Source organism: Monodon monoceros, unplaced genomic scaffold (genome assembly GCF_005190385.1).
Source record: "Monodon monoceros isolate NGI ecotype Baffin Bay Population unplaced genomic scaffold, NGI_Narwhal_1 Super_Scaffold_16, whole genome shotgun sequence".
Taxonomy (NCBI): Eukaryota; Metazoa; Chordata; class Mammalia; order Artiodactyla; family Monodontidae; genus Monodon; species Monodon monoceros.
Window position 1 is genome coordinate 48,750,019 of NW_021703772.1, and position 25,564 is coordinate 48,775,582.

The 25,564-nt window shown below is 36.2% G+C and overlaps 1 protein-coding gene across 1 annotated transcript in view; it reads right to left on the bottom strand.

The window, feature by feature from the left end:
• ZNF804A (zinc finger protein 804A) overlaps positions 1 to 25,564 on the bottom strand; it is a 318,855-nt gene that overhangs the window by 207,253 nt on the left and 86,038 nt on the right. The window lies entirely within an intron of this gene.

Sequence of the window (25,564 nt, forward strand, 5' to 3'; positions counted from 1 at the left end):
CTTATGTATTGGGGTGCTCCTATGTTGGGTGCATAAGTATTTACAATTGTTATATCTTCTTCTTGGATTGATCCCTTGATCATTATGTACTGTCCTTCTTTGTCTTTTGTAATACTCTTTATTTTAAAGTGTATTTTGTCTGCTATGAGAATTGCTACTCCAGCTTTCTTTTAATTTCCATTTGCATGGAATATCTTTTTCCATCCCCTCACTTTCAGTCTGTATATGTCCCTAGGTCTGAAGTGGGTCTCTTGTAGACATAATATACATGGGTCTTGTTTTTGTATACATTGAGCCAGTCTGTGTCTTTTGGTTGGAGCATTTAATCCATTTACATTTAAGGTAATTATCAATATGTATGCTCCTATTGCCATTTTCTTAATTGTTTTGTGTTTGTTATTGTAGGTGTTTTCCTTCTCTACTGTTTCCCACCGAGAAAATTTCCTTTAGCATTATTTGTAAAGCTGCTTTTGTTGTGCTGAATTCTCTTAACTTTTGCTTGTCTGTAAAGCTTCTGATTTCTCCTGGCTTGCAGTTTCTGCTGAAACCTCAGCTGTTAACATTATGGGGATTCCCTTGTATGTTATTTGTTGCTTTTCCCTTACTTTTTATATTTTTTCCTTGTATTTAATTTTTGATACTTTGATTAATATGTATCTTAGAGTGTTTCTCCTTGGATTTATCCTGTATGGGACTCTCTGAGCTTCCTGGACTTGACTATTTCCTTTCCCATGTCAGAGGAGTTTTCAACTATAATCTCCTCAAATATTTTCTTAGACCCTTTCTTTTTCTCTTCTTCTTCTGGGACCCCTATAATTCAAATGTTGGTGCATTTAATGTTGTCCAAGATGTCTCTGAGACTGTCCTCAATTCTTTTCCTTCTTTTTCCTTTATTCTGCTCTGCATCAGTTATTTCCACTATTTTATCTTCCAGGTCACTTATCCGTTCTTCTGTCTCAGTTATTCTGCTATTGATTCCTTCTAGAGAATTTTTAATTTCATTTATTTTGTTGTTCATCATTGTTTGTTTGCTCCTAGTTCTTCTAGGTCCTTGTTAAACGTTCTTGTATTTCTCCATTCTATTTCTGAGGTTTTGGGTCATCTTTACTATCATTACTCTGAACTTTTTTTCATGTGGACTGCCTATTTCCTCTTCATTTGTTTGGTCTGGTGGGTTTTTACCTTCCTCCTTCATATGCTGCATATTTCTGTCTTATTTTGTTTAGCTTACTGTGTTTGAGGTCTCCGTTTCACAGGCTACAGGTTCGTAGTTCCTCTTATTTTTGGTGTCTGCCCCCAGTAGGTGAGCTTTGTCACTGGTTTGTGTAAGCTTCCTGGTGGGAGGGACTGATGCCTGTGTTCTGTTGGGTGGGGCTAGATCTTGTCCCTCTGGTGGGCAGGGCCATGTCTGGTGGTGTGTTTTGGGGTGTCTGTGATCTTAGTATGACTTTAGGCAGCCTCTCTCCTAATGGCTGGGGTTGTGTTCCCATCTTGCTAGTTGTTTGGCATGGAGTGTCCAGCACTGGAGCTTGATGGTCAATGGGTGGAGCTGGGTCTTAGTGCTGAGACGGAGATCTCTGGTAGACCTCTCGCTGATTAATATTACGTGGGGCCAGGAGGTCTCTTGTGGCCTAATATCCTGGTCTCAGCTCTCACACCTCAGATGTTCAGGCCAACACCCACCCGGAGCGACAAGACCCTTGTCAGCCTCACAGCATGGAAGAAAAGGAAGAAAATAACAACAACAAAAAAAAGCAGACAGAACCCAAAAACAAATGGTAAAAGCAAAACTAAACAGACAAAATCACAGAAGGAAACATACACACACACTCATAAACATAAAAAACAAAACGAACAGACAGAACCGTAAGACAAATGGTAAAAGGAAACCTAAACAGACAAAATCACACATAGAAACATACACACACACTCACAAAAAGAGAAAGAAAAAAAAAGAGAGCAACCAAACCAATGAACAAACCCACCAATGAAAACACGCACTAAAAGCTAAACTAAGATAAATATAAAACCAAAAACAAATCAAATGCAAAAAGAAAACTGCATGTCTACAGTTGCTCCCAAAGTTCACTGCCTCAATTTTGGGAATATTCATTGTCTATTCAGGTATTCCACATATGCAGAGTTTATCAAGTTGATTGGGGGATTTAATCCATTGCTCCTGAGCCTGCACAGAGAGATTTCCCTTTCTCCTCTTTATTCACACAGTCCCTGGTGTTCTGCTTTGGTTTTGGCCCCACCTCTGTGTGTAGCCCACACTCAGTTGGCTGTTCTCTGCCCAGACAGGAGGGGGTTAAAGCAGCGGCTGATTAGGGCTCTCTTACTCACTCAGGCTGGGAAGAGGTAGGGGTATAGTAGTCATAATTGGAAGTGGAGCATGTCTGCAGCGGCAGAAGCCAACCTGATGTTGCAACAGCCTGAGGTACACCTGTTTTCTCCTGGGGAAGTTGTCCCTGGAACATGGGACCCTGGCAATGGCATGCTACACAGGCTCCTGGAAGGGGTGTGGGTAGTGACCTGCACTTGCACACAGGCTTCTTTGTGGCAGTGGCGGCTGCCCGATTCTGGGGTCCAAGATGATAGCCATGGCTCGCGCCCATCTCCGGAGCTTGCTTAGGCAGTGCTCTGCTGTCCATGGACAATGGAACAGGAAGCCCCTCTCCTTGCGCACCCTGAAACAATGGTCTCTTGACTCTCCGGCAGGTCCAGACTTTTTCCCAGGCTCCCTCTTGGCTAGCTGTGCTCACTAGCCCCCTTCAGGCTGTCTTCATGCAGCCTATTCCAGTCCTCTCCCTGGGATCCGACTGAAGCCCAAGCCTCAGCTCCCATCCTCCCCCTGCCCCAGCAGGTGAGCAGACAAGCATCTCAGGCTGGTGAGTGCTGGTCAGCACTGATCCTCTGTGCAGGAGTCTCTCTGCTTTGCCCTCTAGACCCCTGTTGCTGCACTCTCCTCTGTGACTCCAAAGTTTTGCCACCACCACCCCCCGTCTCCACCAGTGAAGGGGCTTCCTAGTGTGTGGAAACTTTTCCTCCTTCACAGCTCTCTCTCAGAGGTGCAGGTCCTGTTCCTACTCGTTTGTCTCTGTTTCTTCTTTTTTCTTTTGCCCTACCCAGGTACGTGGGGAGTTTCTTGCCTTTTGGGAAGTCTGAGGTCTTCTGCCAGCATTCAGTAGGTGTTCTGTAGGAGTTGTTCCACATGTACATGTATTTCTGATGTATTTGTGGGGAGGAAGGGGCTCTCCACATCTGATTCCTTTGCCATCTTGAAGATCTCCAGCAAGAATATTAACTTTTTATAATGACTGAATTGTTCCTGTTCTCCCATACCCCAAATGATACAGTATATTCCATATACATTATTATGATGTGGTGAGAAGAATACTATCCTAGCACTTTTAGAAGACAGGTCTTCAAGTGCACACAGTGAAGAAGTGCAGTTGAAAGAACTTAGCACTTTGGGAAGATTTAGTCTTGGTTTTGAATTAACCAGTGTGTGAACTTGACTGGAACAACCATTAATTTCTCATATATAACATAAAATAGGCTCAAATTAAATCAGAAAATTTTACCTCCTTATTAAAGCATCTAAAACTTTTCTTTTTTCCAAATAAAATCCCAGGCAAAAGTCCAATATATATGGGCTACAAAGTAGATGTGCTTTGGTTCAAGTGGGAGCAGAGGACCTAGAGCCACTCAGTAAATATCAACATCATACTCTGATGTCTCTTTTTTGAAATCTGTATACTGTACTAAGGATAGTTTAAAAACCTCTGAACTAGATAGATGATCTCTAAGCCCTTTTTTAGCTGTTAAATTATAAGATTCTATAAATCAAATGGAAAATTAATTTTTAAAATATTAGGAATACAATGCATGTTGATGATTTTTTATGTATGTTTGAGTTATTTTTCTAATGATAACTTCTCAAATTATTTAACTTTAGAAGAACTAGACACTCAATTTTGGTAAGTAATAATTCTTTGAATTACTGTTTCTGATCAATGTCTTTTCCATGAGACCATCTCCTACAGATGATATTCTGTGGCTCTAACACTGAACTTACATTTATACATTAGTGTATTATATACAGTTATAGAATTAGCAATATATTTTGATTTTCTAACATTTTTAATATAAATAGTGGTTGTTAATCATCTGGGATATCCAACTCAGGAATTCATTTGTATTATTTGTTTCATACAGAGTCCATGAATAGAAACAAAGGTAAGACATACAGAGGGAGACTCAACTCTTCATGTTACAGAAAACAGTTTTATTTAGCTTCATTATTCCCTTCACAAATCTCATAGGTTCTCTTGATGACCTCTTAACTCAATATTATGTGCTGCTTAGTTCTTTATCTTGTAAAAATAATAGGTAGAATTTTAAAAATAAAACTTGTTTTAACAGAATTTAAAATACAGTTCACTCTTTCATACATGAAGAGATCATCATAATATTTTTTCATTGTAAAAATGAAGTTGATTTTGAATTATTGGACTCACTATTTATTTTTAAAATTTTGAATAATAATAAACAACCTGAAATACTAAAATAGCAATAGTTGTTATCTTTAGGTTCTGGGTTATATTTCTTCATTATGTTTGTTTCTGTGGGTTTATTTTATATTACTTGCAATAAGCAAATATTTATTTATAATCAGGAAGAGCAGATGTTTTAATCAGCATATTTAATTTTATATACACCATTTGATTACAATTATGTAAAAATAATATAGACAGCAAGAAGTCAGGAAGAGAGTAAAATAGGGTTAATAAATGTTGCCTTGGAGTGATTAACTAAAAGCGAAGTTCTTCCTGCACATTTTCATAGTTCAAATTCTTATGAAGAAAAGTTAATTTTATAATAAACTAATATTGTCAAACTACTTAACAGATCAGTTACTTGATTTATTTAAATAATACAAAAGTATTATTTTGATGGGAAGAATGATGAATGATATTGCATTTCCTGAAATACTAAGCATTTTATAACAATTTCTATGTAATGAGGCATCCCTTTAAGTTCTGTTCCTTTGAAGCAAGCTGCAGAAATTCAATACAGGTAAGTCCCAGACATATGTAAACCTCCCAATGATGACCCTACACTTTCATAATTTATTTCTAAACTGCCCTCATCTGCGTACTTTGTTTCCTCTAGATTCCATACTTGATTCTATGTGCCTAAGGCTTCAATCTTAGCTTGAACTTGATGTTGTTTCCTGTTTCTATGATTTGAAATCAATCATTTTCTAACATAATTCATTTGGTCTTCTTTTGCTTTTCTTAACCCAATCTTGCCTTTGTTGTATTCTTTGACCTGTTTTTAGCAGCTTAGATACTATTTTGTCCTTTGATCAGGCAGGTGTCACTTGGCACAGAAGAACCATATATGTAGCATATTCTGGTAAAAGCTGAAATATATTTGAAATTAACATTATATAAGTAGTACAGAGATGAACTTTCTCCATCAGTAGTAATATAACAACCCAACAGATATTATAATGTAATTGGTTACTCCAGTTAGAACTCTTACATAGGGTTTTATACAAATTTCAACTGATTTAGAGAGTATAACTCTTGGGAACAGATAATAAACTAGTCATCTCACTCTATTCAACAAATCATGCAATCTAAGTTTTGTAAGAATAATAAGCAGAGGATGCAAATGTCTTAATTATAAGTAAAAGCTATTAAAATCCTAAAAGACAAAGAGATGATACTATGTAAAACAGGAACAAGCCTAAATCCACCTTTTAATTATGAGATGCCTTAGATGTCTGTGATAAGAAGGCATTCCTTATGCTTCCTTGATAATCAAATTCCATTTGATAGGATAAACCTTGGTATTTTAACGGCAAGGAAGATGAGGTACTTTTGTAGGTATATATGCCTGAACCCATAAACATGTCTGTATTTAATGTGATTGCTGACCACTAACCAATCAAAGCTACCACCTTCTCTGGAGAATTGCCCTTGTTGAAATGAGAGTTACCCATCCAGGAGGTTAGTTTCCCCCTAATTCCACCTCTGTCTACACAGCCTGCGGCCACTCACTGAGCAATGCTGGTAGAAAAGGTCAGCCCCAGTGTGGGACCAACTTCATAGTGTAATTCATACCTCCTATAGAATCAGCACTGTCCAAAAACTCAGGCTGAAGCTTGGATCCAACTGACACCACACCTTTGCTTAGCTCCTTCCGTTGCCCCATCTTTCTTTACTCCCTGTCTCTTAAGTATGGTCATCAGATTAAAAAAATGGACTCATATAAATTTGAATTTTAAAAAAAGAATGAATATTATTTTAGTATAAGTATGTCCTGAATATTTCAAACAAATATTCACTGTTTATCTGAAATTCAAATTTCATTAGGCATGCCATGTTTTTATTTGCTAAATCTCATAATCCTATTCCTGGGAGCATTTCTTCAATAAATTATGTGCACTTGAAATTTTGCTTCAGAATCTGCTTCCAGAAAATCCAACCTTATATAATGCCAATTATATAGTGATAGGTTATTAAACATATATTTCAAAACTATATACCTCTCTCTATGTCGCATATATATGTATATATATATACTGATCAATGTAAAATATGTGTGTGTTATGTAACAATAGTAATGAATATATGGAATACATGCATTATACAATAAATTATTCCTGGAACGGTGAACACTAGCCTCTAAAAGAAGTTACCCATGAACAAAAGAACAGGATTTGTGAAAGAACTTTTTGTGGTAATCTCCACTTTACACTGAAATTCTCATATTATTTGCAGTTTACAACAGAATGTTATAATTCCAGTATACAATAATAAAGATAAAGTTCATTGTATCATTGATTTTCTCCCCATAACAGTTGAACACTCATGAGATTTCTCTTTCTTATTTTGTTTTCCTGTTGATATCCACTGACTCCAAGCTGACATCATATGTAGCAAAGTGAGAAGGAGTTGAGGAAGATTAAAAAGGTGTAGGAAAATAATTTATCAATAGGAAAACAATGCTAGCTACATGCACATTTCAAAAAGAAAGAAAAATGAAAACAGAAAAAGCAATCATAGACATAGATGGGAACTATTGTTTTTTAAGTAGGCTTAAAATTAAATATACATCAGAGCTAAGGCGTAAGCTCACTGGAAGTCAATATAAGGCAAAGTTGAATTTTCCTCCTAGGAATATAGGTAAGTAACAGCAGCCAACTGTAATGTATCCTGCATGTATGAATATTTATTGTGAAATTAGGCTTCAGAGAAAACAGCATGTGAATGCAACAACAAAAAAAGATAAATTATGAGTGTGGGGTTACAAAATACAAGTAGAAATAACCTTGGACTAAGAGGCAAAAGGGTATGAGATCTAACTCTCATATTATTAACATTAGGTTACCTTGGACAAGCCATTATGGGCATTTTTTTTTTTTATAAAATGAAGTGTATGTAATATATGATTTTTTTTTTTTTTTTTTTTTTTTGCGGTACGCGGGCCTCTCACTGTTGTGGCCTCTCCTGTTGCAGAGCACAGGCTCCGGATGCGCAGGCTCAGCGGCCATGGCTCATGGGCCTAGCCGCTCCGCAGCATGTGGGATCTTCCCGGACCGGGGCACGAACCTGTGCCCCCTGCATCGGCAGGCGGACTCTCAACCACTGCGCCACCAGGGAAGCCCTGTAATATATGATTTTTAAAAGCTCTCCAATTCATAAATTCTATGACACTTTAAAAAGGATAGTTGAGACTGCCTTATTCTAATAAATTATTTTAATCTCATATTTTACTCTAGCAATAAAAGGAATATAATAATACAAAGAAATAAGAACCCTACATTTTAGTAAACATGTTTGCATGATAAGCAGAAATAATATGTGTTCTGACTTTGCAGTGAATTATTATTGTACTGCCTCCTTTAATCTTGTGTGATCATACTTCTTCTAAGACTTGTAATACCAATCTGAAGATTTCCACTCCTATAATTGTATTTTCCTTTATTAATATTTATATGAATGTCAAAAAGGCATAGTTTTATAATACTTTTTTTTTTTTTTTTTTTTGTGCACAGGCTCAGCGGCCATGGCTCACGGGCCCAGCCACTCCGCGGCACGTGGGATCTTCTCAGACCGGGGCATGAACCCGTGTTCCCTGCATCAGCAGGCGGACTCTCAACCACTGCGCCACCAGGGAAGCCCCTATAATACTTTAATATTTAAATTATTAATTCTTTGTATGGTGATAGCTATGTATATATTTCACTGTTTGGCTGGAAGCATACTTATTTTAGATCTTTATATGCACCATAGGATAGAGAATCACAGTACTAGGTATTTGCTGGCTAAATGCCATGAAACATTCTATTATTAGAATGATATTGGTAAATCTTTAATGTGAACTTAATTGGTTAAAAATAGATGAGATTGTTAAATGGATCCTTCACTGAATAATTAAATACACTTATGGGAAAATCAATAAACCAGACATATCTATGGTACCAGCATTCTTCAGCTTTCTTTCAAACTGTAAAAACTCAGGCTCTACTGTGACATTGAAAAGACATATGAGATTACATATAAATCCTGGGGGCTGTCACAAAACCAGAGTCAAGTGTCAGAAACTATAAACCTCCAGCATCACTGACTAGTAATAATGCTTATTATTATTATTATTTTTTTTTTCAGTATGCGGGCCTCTCACTGTTGTGGCCTCTCCCTTTGCAGAGCACAGGCTCCAGACGCGCAGGCTCAGCGCCCATGGCTCACGGGACCAGCCGCTCCGCGGCATGTGGGATCCTCCCGGATCGGGGTACGAACCCATGTCCCCTGCATCGGCAGGCGGACTCTCAACCAGTGAGCCACCAGGGAAGCCCAATGCTTATTATTTTTAATACACTGCTATGAATTATTTCCAATGGATAATTTCTTGCCTTTGTGCTCACAGTGAAGGCCAAACAGACAGTTATGGGTGGTTGGCAGTAAATCTACATCTGTGAATAAACTCTCCTGGGACCCTATGAAAGACTGTAATGAATTCAACACACGGTGCTAGTCCTAGAGGCAGACACATTCACACGGTGAGAGAAGACAGTTAGGGTTTTCTAATGAAACTTAAGTGCAGAATCAGTCTGTGTGAACACTACTGCTATTAACTGCTGTGCCCTGGATTGAAACACACATACAAACACACACACACACACACACACACACACACACCAGTTAAAGTATATGAAGACACACACTGTTAAACAACTGTTACTTGTCTGATTTTGTCTCCAAAAATATATGTCTCTGCCCAGTTATTTTTTTCCTGACAAAACCTACATAATCGAATATCAACTTTTAGTAGGCTATGTAGTTCAATCGCCTTTTTAAAAGAAGTAACATCGAAAATATACCTTTAGAAACTATTTTTTACTTATAAATCAATTTAACTGCAGGTTATCTAATGAGAAAATTGTAAAAGATTTCTCACTGTTTCTCTCATCAGAAAGCATGGATCATTTCTCTGAGTTCTGTTCTATTTCCTCCAACTGTTATTTCCAAGAGTATAGGGGTAACTATGCTTGCACTTACAGTTCCTGGAGAGATATAGTTATCCTTTGGTATTTGCGGGGAATTGGTTCTGGGACACTCCCCTGCAGATACCAAAATCTCTCCGATGCTCAAGTCCCTTACACAAAATCTATAGTAGAATATTAAAACATGTACACTGAAAAATAAAATAAGTTGAAAATAAAATAACTAATAAAATGGAAATATACAGCCTTTAATTATGCTATACCTCCTTAGCCTATATTAAGAGACAAAAATAAGTGCTGTTTCAAAATAGCATAGTCAGATTAAAAGTGAAAGTTCATGTAAATGTTATACCCAAATCAGATTACTGCAATTTGTTTTTAGAAACACTAGATATTTCACATAGATGTGATTATATTTACATATGTTTATATGTAGACTCACATTTGTAAATTAATTTGTAGAAATAGAGAAGACATTTCATAAATAAAATGTAAACGTAAATACAATCTAACTATGTACCTTAACTCTTAACATTTAGAATATATCTTTTTGTATATAGTTTTATATCTCAGGGCAATTAACTCAGAAAAAAGGGAGCATGAATCCTGTAGTACATTAGCTTATTCTAGTACTGGTAATTTTTTTCCCAGTTTATTATGAACAGTGGTACTTCTGGTAAAAAGAGATATGCAATGCTTTTGAGGATTCTGTGCTGAGCAAGTTGAAAGATTAGAATGAATATCTCTTCTCCTGTCCTTTGACATAAATCTGTAGATACGAACATAGGCCCTAAATATCACACAGAAAGAGTGAACCTCACTAAATATATCTTACTTTAACAAATAATTCTCACTAAATATATCTTACTTATAAGATTGTACTCACTAAATGTATCTTACATTAACAAATTACTAAGGGTTTTTTTGGTATACAAAATAGGTATTATATATTTCCATGAATTATTTTCAAAGATTTGGTAGAATCTGTTTTTATATGTCTGATTACACAATGTAGTTTAACATGTATGGTTATAGAAGTAAATACAAAAGAAAATGCAGAATGATACTTTTCTAAACCACCCACAGTAAATTTGACACGTTTCCAGAGAGATATTCGGATTCAGTAGATAGTCAATTTTGGTGATAACATTACTAACCACTGAACCTTAACTGATGATTAGGTAAGGGAGGACTATACAGTTATTTCACAAAGGTGACACTCAGTAAATATCTGTTGATTTCATAAGGCTTACTAGAGGCATGCTAACAACTTTCCTCTGGCATAATATGACTAACACTTCACACAGTAACCTGCAATATCATAAGACTTTTCCATCATGAGAATTTCTCTTCTGAATAAAAATATTTTACTAAAAAGCAATTGTAAATCTTGTATCTTAACAGATTATTGCCAGCTCACCTGAACTCATTAAAGAGTAGTTTATCAAATTATTCACAAATCACAATACAAGGATTATAACTGAATGAGTAAACTACAAGGCATGTATAGTTTGATGGATGACTAGAAAGGTAATTGCTATCACATTGTATAATCAAGCTTTCCTTGATAACTCTTCATGTAATTAATTAGAAAATCTATACATCTCCTTATTTCCACTGATTTTTTAAACATCTTTATTGAAGTATAATTGCTTTACAATGGTGTGTTAGTTTCTGCTGTATAACAAAGTGAATCAACTAAACAGATACATATATCCCCATATCCCCTCCCTCTTGCGCCTCCCTCCCACCCTCCCTATCCCACCCCTCTAGGTGGTCACAAAGCACTGAGCAGATCTCCCTGTGCTATGTGGCTGCTTCCCACTAGCTATCTATTTGACATTTGGTACTGTATATATGTCTATGATACTAGCTCATTTCATCCCAGCTTACCCTTCCCCTTCCCCATGTCCTCAAGTCCATTCTCTACATCTGCATCTTTATTCCTGTCCTGACCCTAGGTTCTTCGGACCATCTTTTTTTTTTTTATTATTCTATATAGGTGTGTTAGCATACAGTATTTGTTTTTCTCTTTCTGACTTACTTCACTCTGTATGACACATTCTATGCCCATTCACCTCACTACAAATTACTCATTTTCTTTCTATTTATGCCTGAGTAATATTCCATTGTATATATGTGCTACATCTTCTTTATCTATTCATCTGTCGATGGACACTTAGGTTGCTTCCATGTCCTGGCTATTGTAAATAGACCTGCAATGAACATTGTGGTACATGACTCTTTTTGAATTATGGTTTTCTCAGGGTATATGCCCAGTAGTGGGATTGCTAGGTTGTATGGTAGTTCTATATTTAGTTTTTTAAGGAACCTCCATACTGTTCTCCAGAGTGGCTGCATCAAATTACGTTCCCACCAACAGTGCAAGAGGGTTCCCTTATCTCCACAATCTCTCCAGCATTTACTGTTCATAAATTTTTTGATCATGGCCATTCTGACTGGTGTGAGATGATATCTCATTGTAGTTTTGATTTGCATTTCTCTGATGATTAGCGGTGTTGAGCATCCTTTCATGTGTTTGTTGGCAGTCTGCATATCTTCTTTCAAGAAATGTCTGTTTAGGTTTTCTGCCCATTTTTGGATTAGGTTATTTGTTTTTTTGATATTGAGCTGCACAAGCTGCTTGTAAATTTTGGATATTAATCCTTTGTCAGTTGCTTCATTTGCAAATATTCTCTCCCATTCTGAGGGTTGTCTTTTCATCTTGTTTATGGTTTCCTTTGCTGTGCAAAACCTTTTAAGTTTCATTAGGTCCCATTTGTTTATTTTTATTTTTTGATTTCCATTTCTCTAGGAGGTGGGTCAAAAAGGATCTTGCTGTGATTTATGTGATGGAATGTTCTGCCTGTGTTTTCCTCTAACAGTTTTATAGTGTCTGGCCTTACATTTAGGTCTTTAATTCATTTGTGTGTGTGTGTGTGTGTGTGTGTGTGTGTGTGTTTGCGGTACGCAGGCCTCTTACTGTTGTGGCCTCTCCCGTTGCGGAGCACAGGCTCTGGACACACAGGCTCAGCGGCCATGGCTCAGAAGCCCAGCCGCTCCGCGGCATGTGGGATTTTCCCATGTCCCCTGCATTGGCAGGTGGACTGTCAACCACTGCGACACCAGGGAAGCCCTTTAATCCATTTTGAGTTTTTTTTTGTGTAAGGTGTTAGGGAGTGTTCTAATTTCATTCTTTTACATGTAGCTATCCAGTTTCCCAGCACCATTTACTGAAGAGGCTGTCTTTTCTCCATTGTACATTTTGCCTCCTTTATCAAAAATAAGGTGACCATATGTGCGTGCGTATATCTGGGCTTTCTATCCTGTTCCATTGATCTATATTTCTGTTTTTGTGCCACTACCATACTGTCTTGATTACTGTAGCTTTATAGTATAGTCTTAAGTCAGGGAGACTGATTCCTCCTGCTCTGTTTTTCTTTCTCAAGATTGCTTTGGCTATTCGGGGTCTTGTTTGCTTCCATACAAATTGTGAAATTTTTTGTTCTTGTTCTGTGAAAAATGTTATTGGTAGTTTGATAGGGATTGCAAAGAATCTGTATATTGCTTTCGGTAGTATAGTCATTTTCACAACGTTGATTCTTCCAATCGAAGAACATGGTATATCTCTCCATCTGCTTGCATTGTCGTTGATTTCTTTCATCAGTGTCTTATAGTTTTCTGCATACAGGCCTTTTGTCTCCTTAGGTAGGTTTATTCCTAGGTATTTTATTCTTTTTGTTGCAGTGGTAAACGGGAGTGTTTCCTTAATTTCTCTTTCAGATTTTTCAACATTAGTGTATAGGAATGCAAGATATTTCTGTGCATTAATTTTGTATCCTGCTACTTTACCAAATTCATTGATTAACTCTAGTAGTTTTCCGGAAGCATCTTTAGGATTGTCTATGTATAGCATCATGTCATCGGTAACAGTGACAGTTTTACTTCTTCTTTTCCAATTTGGATTCCTTTTATTTTTTTCTTCTCTGATTCCTGTGGCTAAAACTCCCAAAACTATGTTGAATAATAGTGGTGAGAGTGAGCCCCCTTGTCTTGTACATGATCTTAGTGGAAATGGTTTCGGTTTTTCACCATTGAGAATGATGTTGGCTGTGGGTTTGTCATATATGGCATTTACTGTTTTGAGGTAACTTCCCTCTATGCCTACTTTCTGGATGGTTTTTTATCATAAATGGGTGTTGAATTTTGTCAAAGGCATTTTCTGCCTCTACTGAGATGATCATATGGTATTTATCCTTCAACTTGTTAATATGGTTCATCACATTGATTGATTTGCGTATGCTGAAGAATCCTTGCATTCCTGGGATAAACCCCACTTGATCATGGTGTATGATCCTTTTAATGTGCTGTTGGATTCTGTTTGCTAGCATTTTCTTCAGGATTTTTGCATGTATATTCATCAGTGATTTTGGCCTGTAGTTTTCTTTTTTGTAGCATCTTTGTCTCATTTTGGTATCAAGGTGATGGTAGCCTCATAGAATGAGTTTGGGAGTGTTCCTCCCTCTTCTGTATTTCAGAAGAGTTTGAGAAGGATAGGTGTTAGCTTTTCTCTAAATGTTAGATTGAATTCGCCTGGGAAGCCATCTGGTCCTGGGCTTTTGTTTGTTGGAAGATTTTTAATCACAGTCTCAATTTCAGTGCTTGTGACTGGTCTATTTTCTATTTTTCCTGACTCAGTCTAGGAATGTTGTGCTTTTCTAAGAATTTGTCCATTTCTTCCAGCTTGTCCATTTTATAGGCATATAGTTGCTTGTAGTAGTCTCTCATGATCCTTTGTATTTCTGCAGTGTCATTTGTTACTTCTCCTTTTTAATTTCTAATTCTACTGATTTGAGTCATCTCCCTTTTTTACTTGATGAGTCTGGCTAATGGTTTATCAATTTTTTTTATCTTTTCAAAGACCCAGCTTTTAGCTTTATTGATATTTGCTATTGTTTCCTTCATTTCTTTTTCATTTATTTCTGATCTTTATGATTTCTTTCCTTCAGCTAACTTTGGGGTTTTTTTGTTCTTCTTTCTCTAATTGCTTTAGGTGTAAGGTTAGGTTGTTTATTTGAGATGTTTCTTGTTTCTTGTGGTAGGATTTTATTGCTATAAACTTTCATCTTAGAACTGCTTTTGCTACACCCCATAGGCTTTGTGTTGCTGTGTTTTCATTGTCATCTGTTTCTAGATACTTTTTGATTTCCTCTTTGATGTTTTCAGTGATCTCCTGGTTATTTAGTAGTGCATTGTTTAGCCTCCATGTGTTTGTAGTTTTTAGAGATTATTTTGTGTAATTGATATCTAGTCTTATAGTGCTGTGGTCAGAAAAGATACTTGGTACGGTTTCAGTTTCTAAAATTTACCAAGGCTTGATTTGGGACCCAAGATATGATCTATCCTGGAGAATGTTCCATGTGCACTTGAGAAGAAAGTGTAATCTGCTGTTTTTGGACGGAATGTCTCACAAATATCAATTAAGTTCATCTTGTTTAATGTATCATTTAAAACTTGTGTTTCCTTATTTATTTTCATTTTGGATGATCTGTCCATTGGTGAAACTGGAGTTTTAAAGTCCCTTACAACTACTGTGTTACTGTCAATTTCCCTTTCATGGCTGTTAGCATTTCCCTTATGTATTGAGGTGCTCTTATGTTGGGTGCATAAATATTTATAATTGTTATATATTCTTCTTTGATTGATCCCTTGATCATTATGTACTGTCTTTCTTTGTCTCTTGTAATAGTCTTTATTTTAAAGCCTATTTTGTCTGATATGAGAATTGCTACTCCAGCTTTCTTTTGGTTTGCATTTGCATGGATTATCTTTTTCCATCCCCTCACTTTCAGTCTGTATGTGTCCCTAGGTCTGAAGTGGGTCTCTTGTAGACAGCATATATACGGGTCTTGTTTTTGTATCCATTCAGCCAGTCTATGTCTTTTGGTTGGAGCATTTAATCCATTTACATTAAAGGTAGTTATCGATATATATGTTTTTATTACCGTTTTGTTAATTGTTTTGGGTTTGTTATTGTAAGTCTTTTCCTTCTCTTGTGTTTCCTGCCTAGAGAAGTTCCTTTAGTATTTGTTGTAGAGCTGGTTTGGTGGTGCTGAATTCCTTAGTTTTTGCTTGTCTGTAAAGGTTTTAATTTTCTGTCGAATCTGAATGAGATCCTTGCTGGGTAGAGTAATCTTGGTTGTAGGTTTTTCCCTTTCTTCACTTTCAATATGTACTGCCACTCCCTTCTGGCGTGCAGAGTTTCTGCTGAAAGATCAGCCGTTAACCTTAGGGGAATTCCATTGTATGTTATTTGTTGTTTTTCTCTTGCTGCTTTTAATACTTTTTCTTTGTATTTAATGTTTGATAGTTTGATTAATATGTGTCTTGGCATGTTTCCCCTTGGATTTATCCTGTATGGGACTCTCTGCACTTCTGGGACTTAATTGACTATTTCCTTCCCATATTAGGGAGTTTTCAACTATAATCTCTTCAAATATTTTCTCTGTCCCCTTTTTTTTCTCTCTTCTTCTGGGACCCCTATAATTCGAATGTTCATGCATTTAATGTTGTCCCAGAGGTCCCTGAGATTGTCCTCAATTCTTTTCATTCTTTTTTCTTTATTCTGCTCTGCGATAGTTATTTCCACTATTTTACCTTTCAGGTCACTTATCCCTTCTTCTGCCTCAGTTATTCTGCTATTGATTCCTTCTAGAGAATTTTTTTTTTTGGCGGTACATGGGCCCCTCACTGCTATGGCCTCTCCCATTGCGGAGCACAGGCTCCGGATGCACAGGCTCAGTGGCCATGGCTCACGGGCCCAGCCTCTCCACGGCACGTGGGATCTTCCCGGACCGGGGCACGAACCCACATCCCCTGCATTGGCAGGTGAACTCTCCACCACTGCGCCACCAGGGAAGCTGCCTTCTAGAGAATTTTTAATTTCAATTATATCGTTGTTCATCATTGTTTGCTCTTTATTTCTTCTAAGTCCTTGTTAAACATTTCTTGTATTTTCTCCATTCTATTTCCAAGATTTTGGATCATCTTTACTATCATTACTCTGAATTGATTTTCAGGTAGACTGCCTATTTACTCTTCATTTGTTTGGTCTGGTGGGTTTTTACCTTGCTCCTTCATCTGCTGTGTATTTCTCTGTCTTCTCATTTTGCTTAACTTACTGTGTTTGGGGTCTCCTTTTCCCAGGCTGCAGGTTCGTAGTTCCCATTGTTTTTGGTGTCTGCCCCCAGTGGGTAAGGTTAGTTCAGTGGGTTGTGTAGGCTTCCTGGTGGAGGGGACTGGTGCCTCTGTTCTGGTGGATGAGGCTGGTCTTATCTTTCTGGTGAGCTCACCATATCCAGTGGTGTGTTTTGGGGTGTTTGTGAACTTATTATGATTTTAGGCAGTCTCTCTGCTAATGGGTGGCATTGTGTCCCTGTCTTGCTAGTTGTTTGGCATAAGGTGTCCAGCAATGTAGCTTGCTGGTTATTGAGTGGAGCTGGGTTTTAACATTGAGATGGAGATCTCTGGGAGAGCTTTCACTGTTTGATATTACGTGGGGCCGGGAGGTCTCTGGTGGACTAACATCCTGTACTGTGCTGTCTGACCTCAGAGACTCAGGCCTGACACCCGGCCAGAGCACCAAGACTCTGTCAGTCACACAGCTCAGAAGAAAAGGAGAATAAAAAATAAAGAAAAAAAAATTAATAAACAAAATAAAATTATTAAAATAGAAAAAATTTATTTAAAATAAACAAATTTAAAAATAATAAAAAATGAGAGAAAGAAAGAAGAGAACAACCAAACCAAGAAACAAATCCACCAATGATAATGAACGCTAAAAACTACACTAAAAAAAACAAGCAAAAAAACCAAAACAGACAGTCAGAACCCTAGGACAAATGGCAAAAGCAAAGCTATACAGACAAAATCACACTAAGAAGCATACACATACACACTCACAAAAAGAGAAAAAGGAAAAAAATATATATATATATAAAAAGGAAGAGAGTAACCAAATCAATAAACAAACCTACCAATGATAATAAGCTCCAAATACTAAACTAAGATAAACATAAAACCAGAAACAAATTAGATGCCGGAAGCACACTCCAAGTCTACAGTTACTCTCAAAGTCCCCCGCCTCATTTTTGGAATGATTTGTTGTCTATTCAGGTATTCCACAGATGCAGGGTACATAAAGTTGATTGTGGAGAGTTAATCTGCTGTTCCTGAGGCTGCTGGGTGAAATTTCCCTTTCTCATCTTTGTTCTCACAGCTTCTGGGGTTCAGGTTTGGATTTGGCCCCATCTCTGCATGCAGGTTGCCTGAGGGCGTCTGTTCTTCGCCCAGACAGGACGGGGTAAAGGAGCAGCTGATTAGGAGGCTCTGGCTCAGTCAGGCTCCGGGGAGGGAGGGGTACAGAATCTTGGGCGAGCCTGCAGCAGCAGAGGCCAGCGTGACGTTGCACCAGCCTGAGGCGTACTGTGTGTTCTCCTGGGGAAGTTGTCCCTGGATCACGGGACCCTGGCAGTGGCAGGCTGTACAGGCTCCTGTGAAGGGAGGTGTGGATAGTGACCTGTGTTTGCACACAAGCTTCTTGGTGGCTGAGCAGCAGCCTTAGCATCTCATGCCTGTCTCTGGTGTCTGTACTGATAGCTGCAGCTCATGCACATCTCTGGAGCTCTTTTAGGCGGTGCTCTGAATCCCCTCTCCTCACGCACCCCGAAACATTGATCTCTTGCTTCTTAGGCAGTTCCAGACTTTTTCCTGGACTCCCTCCCTGGTAGCTGTGGCACACTAGCCCCTTTCAGGCTGTGTTTTTGCAGCCAACCCCAGTTCTCTCTCTGGGGTCTGATCTCCGAAGCCCAAGCCTCAGCTCCCTGTCCCCACCTACCTCAGTGGGTAAGCAGACTAGCTTCTCAGGCTGGTGGGTGCTTGTCAGCACCAATCCTCTGTGCAGGAATCTCTCCGCTTTGCCCTCTGCACCCCTGTTGCTGCGCTCTCCTCCAGGGCTCCAAAGCTTCCACCCCTGCCCACCCCCCATCTCTGCCAGTGAAGGGACTTCCTAGTGTGTGAAACCTTTCCTCCTTCACGGCTGCCTCCCAGAGGCGCAGGTCCCATCCCTATTCTTTGTCTCTATTTTTCTATTTTCTTTTGCCCTACCCAGGTACGTGGGGAGTTTCTTGCCTTTTGGGAAGTCTGAGGTCTTCTGCCAGCATTCAGTAGGTGTTCTGTAGGAGTTGTTTCACATGTAGATGTAGGTTTGATGTATTTGTGGGGAGGAAGGTGATCTCCATGTCTTACTCCTCCGTCATCTTGAAGGTGCCCCTCTTGTGATTTTTGAATGATGTTTTATTAGTAGATGAGTTGTTCTTTTAGGAAAATTCTTCTGTTAATATCTGAGATATTCCACATCTATACAGATATACTTCCAAGAAAAAGAAAAATCATGCCATCTAATGGCTAACTGCCCAATTCTTTTTTTCTTATGTTACATGTTGTTTTACATACAGCCATGGGTTTTATACCACAGAGTGTATTCCAAGGCTACACAGAGAATATGAGAGAAGAAAAGGAATCTGGAAAAATTCCCAGGAGCCACCTGCACATACCAGGTTTTGTTATGGAAGTTATGTGGAAGGGCAGGTCTTTATTTCTAAACAGGATGTATGTTTTATGTTTATAAAAATCTCATTAAATATATCTAATTGTATCACATATTCAAATATAGTAAAGATTAAATCATCTATCTAGAACTAAGTGATATCTTGTCCTAAACTGTGGCCCTAATGTTATGACAAAACTTTTAATATTACTCTATATTGTTGCTCAATAGTAGCTTCCAAATGCATTTTCTTTTAAATTCTTTCAGCGACTTTCAGCAACTCTAGCTATTTTATTAGTATATATATTTAATAGATGCAGTAACTGTAGAGACCAAATGCATTTCCAATGGTCACATAAGTGTTAAAGGGTAAGACTAAAACTTGAACACCAACCTGTTAATTCCAAGTTTATTTTTATTTTATTACGAGAAAATATAGGTAAATTTTGAAAATGAATCATGTATGATAAAATTGTATAAGAAATTTCATATTTGGAGTATTGCTCAATATATGAACATTCTGAAGTGAGAGATGCTTTGACTTTGAGAATTAACATTATAAAGCAACAATCAGTTCAATGCTTGAGAGGATGGCTTACTACCTGATGCATGCCATATTCCTTATATCAATCAGTGTATATGAGTGTCTATTTGAGTTTAGTATTTGTTTATACTAACCTATTAGTTTATACTAATAGATTCATATCCATGTATACGACTCTAAATTTTTATAAATTTGTTGGTTATTAGAGACAAAAGATCTAGATCTTCCCTCCTTAAAAATTAGAAGTGGTTCAGTGGTATCAGATTTACACTGCAGTTTAATTTACTTGTCTTCTTTTGTGTTTTCTTAGAATAGGCAGATATGTAGCATACTTCAAAGGGAGATTTTTAAAAATAGGTTTAAGAGTATCATTAAGTGCATTTTACTTGTTAACTTTTAAAATTGTTCCTTTTAGCACAAAGATGCATGATTATTTCATTTAATTGTTCATGATGCTTTTCCATTAAAATGATTTTTCCAGATACCAAAAATAATTTTACACCCCTAGGGAAGTAAACATTAAAAACAGTTTTGAAGAATTATGTATTGAGGATAATTTAAAGCACAAAATTATTAATACCAGTTAAAATACTGAAATAAGCAAGAATGACAACGTAATCCTAATCTTCAGCTTGAGTTTTACTGATAGGTTAGGAGAAAATATGCCTGAAGAAAAGAGAGAGGTTTAGTAACCTGAAAATCATTTTTGTAAAGAAGTTTTGAGGTTATTATTAAAAGTAAGATGGATTATGTATACCAGGTATTAAAACATATTGTTAAATTTACTTTGGACAGAGAGGACACACACCCATCCCCTAACAAAGAGTGAGAGAGAGAGAGAGTACTCCATTTGTACATATATTTTGCCTACAAACCCTGCCTAAAATCCTCAACAGAGAAGAACAGGGGGAAAATGTACCTGATTCATCCTACCATTATATTAAAAAATATTTATTTTATTTGGATTTATGCTAAGACTTAGAAGTGCTTATTGACTATATATTCATAAATTTGTCTTCACATTTGTTATGCTTGTCTGAATATTTTTACTGTGCTAAAGCATGCATAAACATAAACATTTACCTTTTTAACTATCTTTAAGTATAAAATTCAGTGATATTAATTACATTCACAATGTTATACAGTCATCACCAGTATATATTTCTAAAACTTTTTCATTACCACAAGCAGAAACTTATAACCATTAAATAATGTTTCCTATTTTCCACTCCTCCCAGTCCCTGATATAATAGGCTGCATTTAAAATTTTCACTTTCAAAACAAGACAGTGAATTTTAATATTTGTAATAATTTCTTTAAACAAGTATGAATCACAATTCCTCAAAGACTTCAACATACAGACATCTATCAACATGCATTATTGCCTCACGTGTTATCCTGACTTGATCTTCAATAAATCTTTTACAATGATAATGAGTGCTGAATAAATCAAATATAAGTAGGTATTGATCTTTGACAACATCTAGCAATATATGTACTATCATTCTTCATGTGTAAATACACAATATTTACTAAAAAAAAGAAGAAAATACAGACTTTATAAATATGATGGACTTCAGAGTTTATATGGAATTTAACTTAATTTTAAGTCCCCAATAAAATCACGTGGAGTTCTATTAACCCTGTACAAAATAAATTTAGCTTCAGGATTTCAATTTTCTCATATCTGTACTAACTGGATAGTTATTAACAGCGATATTCTATTTCTTCAAATTAACTCAATTTTCTACTCCTATATGTTATTTATGTATCCCCACTGCCAGGAAATGCAATACTCACATAGAAATGCAGGTTCTATTTTCTTAAATATCAGTGTTTATGTTCAATTTTTTCTATCATCATAAGATTAAAAAACATCCTGTACAAGCTTACAAATCATAAATTGTGCCTTGGGCTAGGATGGTTGTAGAGCCACATCTTCAAAGGAAGCTACTTCCTTATCAGAAAAGAATCACTCTAGAGCCATCTGCCTGCTTATCGTTACATCTGGCCAGACTTATGTTTTAAAGGAATAGCTAACTAAATAAGGAAGAGAATGTCAAGCTAATAGACATTTCTGGCAGTCAATAAAAGGTTACTGAGAAAAAATAACCACACATGCCACAAAAGCAACTGATGAGTACAGGATGTTATCTAGAGCAAAGAACAATGATGAGGCCCTAATTAGATACTACTGAAGACATTAAATGGCAAAGATGATAAGAGTACTGACAATATTACAAATGAAATGAACTCCTTGCTATATTACAAGAAAATTATATGATGTTTTATCTAATATAATTCTTTTAAAAATAATTATCTATATTCATATATCCTTGGATATACTACCATGCTTCTAAATTCAGCATTCTATAATTTTGTTTTATTTTTTCACCCCCTCCCTAACTTGTCTCTATTTGTATACATTTTTCCATTTATCCACTCTGGTATAGGAACTGTTCTAGCCATTGAAGCTGAAGGAGAAAAAGTGATGAAGGTCAAGTTCTGAAAAATCAAAGTCTTTGGGGCAGTGACTCAGGAAAATAAATAAGTACAATAAATTACGGAAAGGTATTGCCATGGAAGTAAGTCCAAAATGGCTGTGTTTGGGCTTATCATTTATTTGACTGCCAACATCCAGAACACATGATATAGGTGGGAAAAAAAGTACTGAAATCACATGTGAAATTTTAGTTAATAACTTTAGGTTAAAGTTGCATAGGACAACAGTTTATCTAGCATATTGAAACCTAGAGAAAACAATTTTTCATATTCCTTGGAAAACTAAATTATTTTCAAGAGTAATCACAAAGTGAAACCAAAAAAACGTGAATAAAATGTGTACATTTTGAAAGACACATTAAAGAGATTTACTCCTTCAATAAAACCATTTTGGATTTTTCTATTTGTAATTTCTTTTGTATACTTAATGTTTGGCATTGTAGCTAATTCCCCAAACCCCTTCCATGTAGATGATTGTGTACATTGCTCATTATAATCCCATTTCTCTTTTTCAGGGATTGGTTTATCCACCCAACTCTGACAAATGAGATGTGAGGGTGAGTCTGCTGCTAATAGGAAAAGATGATTCCTTGTCATCCTCTAGATATTATTATTTAAATGTGTGTTTACAATTACCACAATCAACTTCAAGAATGGCAGACTAGAAAACTAGAAGAAAATTATGTTATTGGTGATATCTCAATCAAGCATACCTGAAATCCCTCTGAGCTCTAAAATTCCTGTTATGTGAGATGATAAATCATGTATACTTTGAACCAGATTGATTTTGCATTTCTATTGGTTGTAGCCCAAATTATTGGATTGGATATATCTGGTAATAACAGAGAAAACTGTTTTTATTTTCTGTTTACTACATTAATAGAACCAGTGTTTAGGCAGAGGCCATTCATTTTTATCACCTTATATTTATGCATCTAGTAAGTGTTTCTATAAACATACAAGTTTTCGCTTCAATTATAAAAAGCTAACAGATGTTTAATACCAAGTGTTATAGATTTATCCCATCCTTAATACTACTATCAAAACAATTAAGTTTAAGTACATAACTTATTTGTTAATAAAATCAGTTATACATATATTTGTCATTAATGTTTTTAAATGCTTTTAAAGATATTTCCAATGTTTGATCTTTAAAGTTTGAAAAAAGTGAAGCAAAATAATTTATTCTTACTAAAGAATTCTTATAATATACATTGCAGAATATTTAATAAAACAGTAACTTGACTCGATATATTTTTTTCAGCATATTTTCATTAAAAACAAACTTTTAAACATTCTCAGGGGATGGAACTATATCAGCTTTAGCTTAACAAACTAAATGATTTATGAAGAATCATTATAATGGATATAGCTAACAGGCTTTGCTTGCTTTCATGTTATTATGAAATTAATTGTATAAGTGTTATGAGTATAAGCCATAAATATACATATTGTCACTCTTTCTAGTATTTTTTACTTACTAGCTATAAAACCATCAGAATATTATTAAATTTCTCTGTACTTACTTTCTTATTCTATAAAATAAAGATTAAAATAGTAACTATCAAATGGATTGTGACTTAGTACAAGTAAAAATTAACTCTAATAGTATCTGACATATAAGGTTCAAAAATTTTTTAGTTTTATAAACAATATCAAAAACAATGTAGGGATAAGGATAAGTGAATCCTTATACTTTTTTCTTCTTTTTTTAAAAAATGATCTGGCCACTCCTAACTCCAACCTCATATCCCTCATTAACTGTCCTTTAGGGACAGTATCAAGTACTTTCTTGTCCCAGAGCCATCTTGTAACCAAGCAGGGGCCTTCCTGGGGTACACCCCACTGCCCCCGTCATGTCCTCCATCTGCATTTTTTTTTGGCTGCATTGGGTGTTGGCTGCTGTACACGGGGCTCTCTCTAGTTGTGGCGAGTGAGGGCCACTCTTGGTAATTTGAAATATAAACATATTTCAAAGTGAATAAAACAAGTATACGAGAACACAGAATTAGTAAATATTATGTTTATATTTCTATAAATATAACACATCTTGGTAATTTGTCTTTTTTTCTACATTTTTACTTAAGTTATTTTCTAATAACTCATCATTATTTTTGAGGAAAACAATATTTTGTATGTGTGTTGGGGTTCTTTAAAATTTAGGTTTACTAACTTCAGACATACTCTTATTCCTTCAACAAAAATTTTGCTTGAGTGAGAGTTCTAGATTGTGGAGATAGGACACAAGATAAGAATAGAAAGAGTAGTAGCAGTAATAATGTCATTAGTAATGACAGTGCCATCAGCAAATACATATTCAATGCCTTTTATATGCTAAATATCTTACATATTTTATTATATTTAGTTGTCACAATAATTATATAGGTGAGTATGATTGCTATTCCTTATTAGAGATGAGTATATTGAAGCAATGGAAACTGAATAACTTGCCAAGTTCACACAACTAGCAAAAGGTTTACTAATATATTAATTTCAACTCAAGTATCGTGATTGTGGAGTCAGTCATTTAGTCTAAACCTCTATTTAATGAAATATCCAGAAATTAATACATTATACTTAGTTGCAACCTCATGCAGCTAAAAATGTAAATAGCATTTTTATTGCAATTAAACATAGTTTATTAAATTTAATTAAAATAAAATCGCAATATAATTATAAATAGATTTTAAATATACTATTTATATTTTTCATTATGTATGCATGTATGTGCATCATATGTGTGCATACAAACATACCTATAATCTCTCTCCATAAACACATGCATATATATAAATATACACACATGCAAAAATACATGTATCTATCTTCTATCTACCTTTTTCTATCTATCTATCATCTATCCTTACATACATATATGCACATATACCAACATGTACCCATATACACACTTACATGGTTAAGATTCCTGTGTGGTTTTTAGTGGGTGGGTGGGTAAGGACCACTGATGTTCATGACTGACTCAGCAAACACTAGATTAACATGTATAAGAATTTTTTTTCTAATTTAAATTTATTATTTTTTTATCTTTGGTTGCATTGGGTCTTCTGTTGCTGTGTGCAGGCTTTCTCTAGTTGTGGCGAGCGGGGAATACTCTGCTGTGGTGCACGGGCTTCTCATTGCGGTGGCCACTCTTGTTGTAGAGCATGGGCTCAAGGGTGCACAGGATTCAGTAGCTGTGGCTCACGGGCTCTAGAGTGCAGGCTCAGTAGTTCTGCTGCACGGGCTTAGTTGCTCTGTGGCATGTGGGATCTTCCCAGACCAGGACTTGAACCCATATTCCCTGCGCTGGCAGGCAGATTCTCAACCACTGAGCCACCAGGGAAGCCCAAAAATGTATAAGTTTTTTTTTATTCATATAATATATAAA